The 10,000-nt window shown below is 42.0% G+C and overlaps 1 protein-coding gene across 1 annotated transcript in view; it reads right to left on the bottom strand.

Moving 5' to 3' along the window:
• The window catches only part of LOC134870039 (leucine-rich repeat-containing protein 52-like), a 15,765-nt gene that overhangs the window by 1,058 nt on the left and 4,707 nt on the right, over nt 1–10,000 (bottom strand). The window lies entirely within an intron of this gene.

The raw sequence follows: 10,000 nt of genomic DNA, 5'->3' as shown, positions 1-10,000 counted from the left end.
GAGACTTGACTCGGACTTTGCCTCTTTTACTTGTAATGACTTGACATGCCTCGAGTCAAAAGCTAAATTTCCTGATCATGGACATCCTTCCCTGCAATGCGAACCTGCGAAGCCCCAAAGACCGCAAAGTGAGAGAGCCGGCAGGCAAGTGCGAGCAATGCAATCATGTGGTGGATTTTGGCCTTTTTGGATTGGATCAGGGACCTAACCAGCGTGATTGGATAATCCCCGGGTTTCCCCTCATTAATATTCACGATTTCCCCGGATTTCATCTACGGAAAAGATGCAATTGTGCCACGGAAGGGAAGCCTAGTCGAGAGCTGTCCGTCTGGTCTGCGTCTCTCTCAGTTGCAATTGGCAGGTTTAAGATCCAGATTAGGTTCATGGTTGTGAATTATCTATGTAAATCGACTCTATAGATAACACGTTCATTCTACATGTTGAATGATGATAGCGTAATACAAATATAGGCTATACATACAATGACAAAAACTGCCGTGGGCGATATGTTATCCGTATCCTTTGTTAAAATTAATGTTCAATAGCTCTATGCCAATGGGAACAACAGAACGTGCGCATTACATATGGACCAATGCGACACGTTCATTACGGCTGTGGACCGATAAACACTCAGTACCGTACGCACACCAACCGGCATTTGCGTGTTTAACACCTTGTTTAACACCGTGTTTAACACTGGCGTTACCGCCGCTTAACTTAAATAATGAACAACTGCTTTTAATTACGACTTGGCCGAGATCTTAACTTGCTGTTCATGCGTTTCCCATGAATAGCCTACTACTATAACTCGGAGCGGAGCAGGATATAATGCGCATGTGCGACGTTGCTAGGCAACGTGTACAAAGGCCGGGGGGGTGGGGGGGGATGCCCCCAGACCCCCCAGACCCCCCTACAACGGTTTAGTTTGTCACCTTTTTCAGCCCTTCTGAGTTTGCAGGTATGTACACAAATAACTAAGATTAGGGAGGTGTACTCTGTCTCTCTCTCTGTCTGTCTGTCTCTCAAGCGCCTACCCCCAGCACCTTTCATTGTGTGTAGTCATGCTGCTTAATTGTTAAACAGATTAACATTGTTTTATTGAAATATTAGGTTTCTTTGTGATTTAAGCAAAATGTTGACCTACTGTAACTGGCATCCACTGAAGCATCAATGCCAGTTACATGCATCCACACAGTCCATGCCTCACTAGTCAAGGCGCTTTACCAACTTTAGGATGACAGTGGTGCCTTCCGTGCTCATACATTTCTAACCCACCATTCACACACAATACTTTGAAGGTCTTTGGGCGCATGCGTATATACAGATATATAAAATATATGCATAGTTTAATCTGTATGTATAAAAAAATACTGAAGATTAGGTTGATATGTTGAAATTGTGTGATCGTTAGTCTGATAATGGCATTATTAAGTGAAGAGTACATGATGACTTGTTCAGGACTCGAAGAAGCTTGGGACTTGGACTTGGACTCGACTTGGCTTTGGTGTTACTTGGACTTGGACTCGACTTGCCCTTCTCTGTCTTTACTTGGGACTTGACTTGGACTTGACTGCTGAGACTTGGGACTTACTTGGGACTTGCCAAACAGTGACTTGGTCCCACCTCTGAGAGATACTATAAGCTGTTTGCTGTAAAATGTTTATTTATGCTGTCTGATGATTCGCCACAGAGAACTCTAAGGTCACGGGCGGCTGCAGAAGCTGTTCAGGATTTAGCGTCCCGCTCAAGATTTAGTCATCAGCGCTTATTGTGGCCTGCTCTATGCTTTCTGTGACTTTGCCCTCCCGTATATTAATAAGCGTGAATACAAAGTGTTAACAGAAGTGGGCTCTGTATGTATCTAATGGTGTGATCGGAGATAAGAGGAGAGCAGCATAAAGTCTTTCTATCAGTTCATCTGACTTCATCTCTCGTTACCAGCTATTTCCCACACTCCCGCCCTCCATGCATGCCTAATTGTACTTGCACTAGCCAAAAGGAGACGTTTTTTTCAAGCTGGGCACAGCGAGAGAGATGAAAGAGCAGAAAGAGAGATAGACTGAAACAAGATGGGAATAAAAGAGAGATGACAACACAGTTAAAGACAGATGGAAAGAAAGTCAAAAGAGGACCAATTTGGCCACATTTGCATCCACACACATTAAAGGAAGAGAGAGATTCAATGAGGCTCAGAAGATGAGAAAGGAGTGAAAAAAAAGGAAGAAGACACTATCGGGCTGCAGTCCTGTCCACTGATGGATAATGGCTGTTAACAATGTTAATTAAACTGCACTGATCTACCAATAAAGCCAAAGGTCTGGACATAGAACTGAGCGATGAGGGGATGATGAGGAGAATAGTCAGATATGATCTATACTTCTCCGACTACTTGCCAAGGCTTTGTGAGCAGTTAAAGGCAAAAGCTGAGGCTGGAGATAGTGAAATTATAATAAAACCAAGGAGCAAATGTTAGAATCTGTACACATAGCACGAATTGACTCAAAACCTTATCCAAATATCCTTCCTCACAAATTGAGCTTACATCGACTGTTACCCCATGATAACCCTGAGACGGATTAATCAGCTGTATGTTTGCAAGGGTTAACAAATACTCATTAAACCAACCTGTTGTTTCCCCCAAGGTTTTTACAAGCCTGTCGTGGAAACCGTGCACAACATCTGCAGGGGGTTTGATAAGGCTTTTGATCGATTCCGACTTAACGACTGTCTCACCGGAGGGCTTTGTCTCAGATTTGATGAGACAAGATGTTCTGATGCTGTCGCTGTGATGGTTTGTGACGTGAGGGTGTGTGTAATAATGCCGTGACAAGTAAAGGAGCATACTGCCGACAGAATTACAGCGAGAGGATCATGTGATCTGTTTTAGTGCGTGCATCCATCTTTCCCTGTCCAGGCAGAGATAGCAGGTGGGTATTAGGTTATTAAGTTAGCAATTAGGAACATTATGGAGGTCATTATGGGGATTAGTGATTGTGGTGTGCTCGGAATAATGGCCAGTTATTCAGAAGAAACAGATAAACTGAGGATGAACCTTAGCCCAGATTTAACCGCCCCTCAGAACGAGGAACAACGTGTAGCGGCTTCCCCAATCTGCCACTTTCTATTAATCTTCCAAGCCACTCACTCTCAGCTTCTGCCTTTCAGCGCAGTTCCCCAAGTAAAAAAGGAAACAAGAAAATGATTTGGTCTTAAATCATCAATAATTACGGAAGATACTAAAAGTGGTGGTTGCTGCTGAGGAGTCACCAAGACAAACATCTTATCAATCAGTGGTTAAGCCTCTAAAATGGGACTCATGAGTGATAATCAGTGTTGGAAATACATTAACTAAAGTACTATTTTGAGGTACTTTACTTCACTATTTCCAGTTCATATACTTTATACTTCTTCTCTAAGACAAGATACAAAATAAAATGGTGGAATATAATTAAAAACAAGTTATAGGCCCCGGCCGTGGCGCAACTGGCTGGGGCACCTGCACCGTACGCCGGTACGACCTGTGGTCCTTTCCGGATCCCATCCCGACTCTCTCTTCCACTTTCCTGTCACTCTCCACTGTCCAATCCGATTAAAGGCAAAAAGCCCCCCAAAAATATATATAAAAAACAAAACAAGTTATAAACAAACAGTATGTTTTATTTCACAGAAACGTAAAACATGAACAGAGATACAACTAAAATGACCTATAATTAAAGCCAAAGTCAAAAGATAGGTCTTTAAAAATTCCGATGGAGTTTGCTGTTCTAAGATCCGATGGGAGGCTGTTCAACAGTTTGGAGGCATAAAAACAGAAAGCAGCCTCCCCAGATTACTTGTAAAATACTCTAGGCACTTCTAAAAGAAAAACATTGGAGGATCTGAGTGTCCTTGTAGGTTTGTAAAATGAAAGGCAGGCATTGATATATGTTGGGGCAAGGTTATGTAAAGCAAATCATTCAAATCAATGTTAAATCAATTTAACTTCTACCTTCATTTAGTTGGCAGATAAGATTACGTTTACGACATATAGATCCACTAATACTGAGGTATAGATATAAAGTATTTTTAAAGTGAATACTAGTAATGAACACATGAATGCATCTCTGATTGTAACACATCCATATGAATATTATATCATAGAGTAGATAACTATAAAATAACGTATAAGTATGAACTATTTTAAGTACATTACGATATAAAGCATTGAAGTTTAACTTGTAACAGAGTCTCTAAACTATGGAATCTTTACTAAAGTAACATATATGTAGTAGTTCTTATTCCAACACTGGTGATAATGACTGTTGTAGAAACTGAGCAGGTGCCTTTCTATATTTCATTGGGAAACAATCTTCTGCTTCTCCGTTATGGAAACAAGTAATCAAAAGTACCAGAGAGTGGCTTCTTGAATCACCGCCAACATCTCCCCAGCTGGGTTTCCAAACCAGAAGCATTACCTGGCTTCATTCAAGGATTGTTCTCTAACCTTTCTAGAGAAGATATGATGCCCAAGCTTTGGTTCTATTAATGATGTTTGTTTCATTGTTAAAGATTTAGGTATTTTGATGTTGTGTTCAGGTGCCTTGCTGTCTTTACAATGGATTACAAAGCATTACAATGAACCTCCTCATGGCTCTCTCTCTTTTTATTTCTCTCATGATTCTCTCATGATTTTTTAAAAATGTACCTTTCTGCAACGCCGGCCCATCAGTTCTGTCCCTACGTCACTGTCTGTTACCATCTGTGAAGGTCTGCACTGGCTAGCTGATCCATTCACTCTCATTGCCCAGGCCAAACTGGCCTCAGGACAGGTGTGAGTTTTTCTCTTCTGTATGTGTATGCAGGAGCAGTGAGCTACAATCAGTGACTGTACAAACACACACAGGTCCCTCAGGGTGTTTGGATCTCACCTGTCCCTCTTCAACCAATGTTTCCTGCACCTTGCGACAATTCAGACTTTGTCCACAGTTGTTGGCTGCATGTTACTGCTGTGTAGTGTCCCCTGACAACTGTGATAAAAATGCCTAAGCCAAATAAAACCTGTCTCTCTTTGTTAGCCCGCTTGTCAGAGTTGTCCTTGAGACAATTTCTCGGAACTAATCCTTTTTTTCCCCCTTTACCCACATTATGAAATCACCCAAACGGATCTTCTGGATTAATATTAATGCTTATTTACGGAACCCAGAGAAACCAGAGCCCAGAGAAACCATTGATTGGTTAACTGGCTGGCTTTGTTGCCTATCACGCAATGGGATTGAAGATGAAGATGGAGATTCAACTTTATTGTCATTGCACAGAGTACAAGTACTAGGACAACGAAATGCGGTCTCTGCATTTGACCCATCCTAGTGTTAGGAGCAGTGGGCTGCCATTATGCACTCGGGGAGCAGTGTAGGTAACCAGTGTCTTGCTCAGGGACACCACGGTGGCACTTGGTCTTTCGGGGACTTGAACTGGTGACCTTCCAGTTCCCAGGCCAAGCCCCTATGGACTTCGCCACCACCGCCCTAAAGGATTGTAGCCAATAGAAATGTGAGTGTTAAATAGTGATATCAATTCACAACACACTACAGGAAAGGGAAAACCTCAAAAAGCATAATTGAGTCTTTCTAAGTGTGGCTCAAAAATGTACATGTTAATATAGGAAGGCATAACTGTAGAAGGAATCGTCGATGCAACATAAATGTTAAATTACAGCTAAGTACAGCAGAGAATATTTAAGAACATTTAAAGCAGGATTCAGTATTCTTTAAGGATGCAGTGAGTGAAAGACCTGTGAATTTCAATATATTTTTCATGACCGCCAAACCGCCAAAAGGAAATATTGTTTTTACTATTACTGAAGAACACAGGGAAGGTGGCAGCCAGGATGATTCACTCTCCATTCATTCTCTGTTCACCGGCTGTTTGTCTGTCACTCTGTGTTTTTCTATTCGTCCATCACTCAGCCTGGGAAACCACTCAGACATCATCTGGCAGAAAGTCATGACATTTTCAGGTTTAATCCCTGTCTTCACTGGTCTGTAACTCAGTCAGTTGTGTTTCTGCATGGCGTCTTATAAGGCCCTTGTTAAAAGATGAATTGTGTCTATAATAATTTAGAGCAAATTCTATTTAAAATGTTCTTAAAAGAGTGATAGAGGAATTTCATCCAAATGATTCATATTGGTTTACTGTCACACAGTGATATTTTGTCCCTTCGTCCTTTATTAAGGAGAGAGATAGCTGGAAGGAGGATAGATAAATGGACCGTGCTTATATTGCGGTTTATCAAGTATTTCCGATCCCTGAAAGCGCTTTACACACTACGAGTCATTCACCCATTCACATCTCATTCATGCAGAGCAGAACCACTTGCTCTAGGGAAGCTAACATTCGTACCCATTCACGAACCGTTGGCCATCGGGACCAACTCAGGGGTAAGTATCTTGCCCAAGGATACATCGACATGTTGATTGCACAGATTCAGTAGCGCACCAGAGGGAAACTAGTCCCTCCATAAGTACCAGTCCACAAACTGTACTTGTTCCACTCTGAGATGTACCCCGGTGACCCTCAGGAAAAGAAAGCCAAGACACTTCGCTCCTATACGAGAGTGTGTATGACAGTGTCGGCCAACTCGAGCTCAAATGTGCCCCTATTTCAACTTGCCTTGGCACTTATCATATTCAGTATGCTTACAGAGAATTAAAACAGTCATAAACTTCCTGCAGATGCAGCACTTAAAGCATAATATGATTTTGTAAATACAAAATTAGAATAAGTTGAGTGCCTCAGAAACTAAAAGACATTTTCAAGAGTGTGTCGAGTCAGAAACTCAGAGAGCGAGTGGAATATAGAGATAAAAGTGTGTGTGTGTGTGTGTGTGTGTGTGTGTGTGTGTGTGTGTGTGTGTGTGTGTGTGTGTGTGTGTGTGTGTGTGTGTGTGTGTGTGTGTGTGTGTGTGTGTGTGTGTGTGTGTGTGTGTGTGTGTGTGTGTGTGTGTGTGTGTGTGTGTGTGTGTGTGTGTGTGTGTGTGTGTGTGTGTGTGTGTTCCCACAGTGTATCTACAATGTGCAATATAATTCCAGCAGTTTCGGGACAGTGGCTGCAGCATTGAAGAATTCACACTTTTTTGCATGCATGCTGCACTGCAGATTCAATATTCCTCCACCTTGAACACGCAGTGGCTGGAAAAATGCTGCAGCATAAGATTGATACAGGACAGCAACCACTCTGCCCTTTTATGATCAGATAGGTATTTGGTCTTTGGCAACAATTTTCCTTCTCTTGGCCTTCACTTAGTCACTGTCAGACTGTAGTTGTGGAAGTTGTGTAGTCCCTGCTTTCTCCTGCAACAGCATGTGTTTATCTATACGTCCTACTCGCACTCTCACCCATTGTGTTTCTGTTGTGAATGATGTCACTGTGTTATTGTAATATTCCCAGGGTTGCGGTCAGTGTGACACTATGTGGCCTGTGCCGTAAAGCATGAGGCCGGACACAAAGCCCTGCGGCTTTGTGACACACCACAGGCCAGAGGCTATTGAGACAAAAATAGTAACCAGAAATAAAGTGCAGATATCAGAGGCATAAACTTAACTTAACTTATTTATTGTAGGGGCACACAAGGGACAAGCACTCAAGCATTACACACAATCAGAGCGTTCCATTAAAATGTGAATGGGGACCTAAATATATTTATTTTGTATCTAAAAGAGAACGCAATCCAGTGAGCCCAAATGTTGGTGTTTATGTGTGCATTTGTGTGTGTGTGTGTGTGTGTGTGTGTGTGTGTGTGTGTGTGTGTGTGTGTGTGTGTGTGTGTGTGTGTGTGTGTGTGTGTGTGTGCCGGAGGCTTTCCAAGCTCAGCAAAGACACACTGACGGAGAGCAGGGCTCATCAGCATCAGGACTGTTTACCATTCCGGGCTGAAGACATCGCGCACTGTTTTATGAAGTTCCCTCTTTATTCCTCCGACACTGCCACATGATACTTAAAAAAGCAACGAGCAGCTGAATAACAATTCTTTTCAGGCTTTTCGGACCACACTGTGAATGTTGACACATTCATGGGTTACGCAGAAGTGAAAATCTTGGTCAATGCATTTCTCGCACATGCCTGCATGTACACAGAACGTTCACATTACATACTGATGATCAGAGCTGTGAGGTATTAACCTGCGAGGCAGAGAGCCTGTGCTGTGAACTGGGAATACAACTATTTATAGGCAGATTAATTATGCCGATGCATATGGTAATCAGTGTGGTTGTGGTCTCATGTAGGGGGAGTCGACACAGGGGCTCATCATCGCTCCTGCAGGCGCTCAGTAGCTGACCTTGACCTCCGACCTCCAAGTGGGAGATGCTACTGAAAATAGGTATAATTAATGAATGAGGCTACGATTTGAATCAAGATACTGAGGTTACAATACAATATATTGGCAACACTATAAACCAGAAGCTACATTCACTTAATCTTAATTAAATCGAGCTTCATTTAGATTAACAAAATGTTGTGTTTGTAGTGTGCCTTGCCATAGTTTTAGCAAAAGATATATAAGATAATAAAGAATCCACCCTCATTACTTTCCTTAGTTGAAGTATCTTGTCTCTCAGTATAAAACACAGTTCCTTGTGTCTTAACGTCTGCTCCAATGTAGCCTATGTAACAGTAATGTGTCAAAATGTAAATGAGAAGTAGAAATACGTTTTTCTTCAAGTTACTTTTACTGGGGATATGAGACATGGACCGGTTATACGGCGATCTTCCTCCCCTATTTACATATTTTATTTCTATTTGCATTCATGAGTTTCGACATACCATATATTGATCTCAGTTTAAAGACATTTCTGTTCATAATTGATGTGAATATTGCCTCATGTGTTAAAGCATTGTCTCCCTTTTGGATTATTTTTTTACAGCCTGTGGTTTTAGTAAAGAGATGCTGTTGATTGATTTTAGGAATTTGGCACCTGGCAAAGGGTCACAGGGTCTGCTTTTATACGCACCACGTGCATTAGTCAACATTTTGTAATAGAAATATAATAATAGAGACATTCAAATTAAATGCTGACACAATTGTTACAGCATAAAATGGACATAAACTCAACCATATTTAACAGACGACTGTTTTCAAGAAGCCTGTGATATAAGATGAATTACTTTTTAAGCCACTCCTTTCAAAATGAAGCTCAAGTACTTCGCCATTTAGCCAGCTAAACGCATCATACAGGGGTTGGCAAAGACTAAGAATAGCTGACCTTCTCTCCATCACATCCACTAGGGCTGAATAACGCACGCCTTCTGATTCCTCTCCTCTCAAATATGGCATTAGTCAGATTACCACCATCCTTCTTTCCATCATTTCTCCATACGATCCCTTCTTCCTCTGGCAGAGGATGAGTGAAGGGAGAAAGTGAAGGTCAGATAGCAACAGCTCTCTCTTTTCTCTTTCCTCTATCATTTCTCTTATCAGTCGTCCTCTCTTTATCACCTCACGCTCCTCATTCCCTCTCTGGCACGTTTAGCAAGTATTTTCCCTCCAGCCCTTATCACTCCATTCCCTTCTACTTCTACATCTTTACATTTTCTCTCAGTTTTGCTTTGTCATCTTCGACACTCCGCTCTCTTTTCTAATTTTATTCTCTTGGCTCGCATATTGGTTGGACACACACACACACACACACACACACACACACACACACACACACACACACACACACACACACACACACACACACACACACACACACACACACACACACACACACTCAGTCTCATGCATGCAAACTCACACACACCTGAGCTTTCCCCCCTCTGTGCCTCAGGTGATCACATCTCGAACACACCCACACAAGCATCACATCAATCTTTAAGCTGGCACCGCGAAATGCAGAGAGACATAAAAACATACACAGGCTGCACTACAGTACAAGTAGGCCAGCTGAATTCGATATGCTTCCCCAGACCAGATGGGTCTGAGGAATAGTTCCAGCTGATAAATAATGTATCATCTACCTGT

Source organism: Eleginops maclovinus, chromosome 9 (assembly GCF_036324505.1).
Source record: "Eleginops maclovinus isolate JMC-PN-2008 ecotype Puerto Natales chromosome 9, JC_Emac_rtc_rv5, whole genome shotgun sequence".
NCBI lineage: Eukaryota > Metazoa > Chordata > Actinopteri > Perciformes > Eleginopidae > Eleginops > Eleginops maclovinus.
The sequence above is the reverse complement of the archived record's forward strand: the minus strand, read 5'-3'. Positions and strand labels throughout refer to the sequence as shown.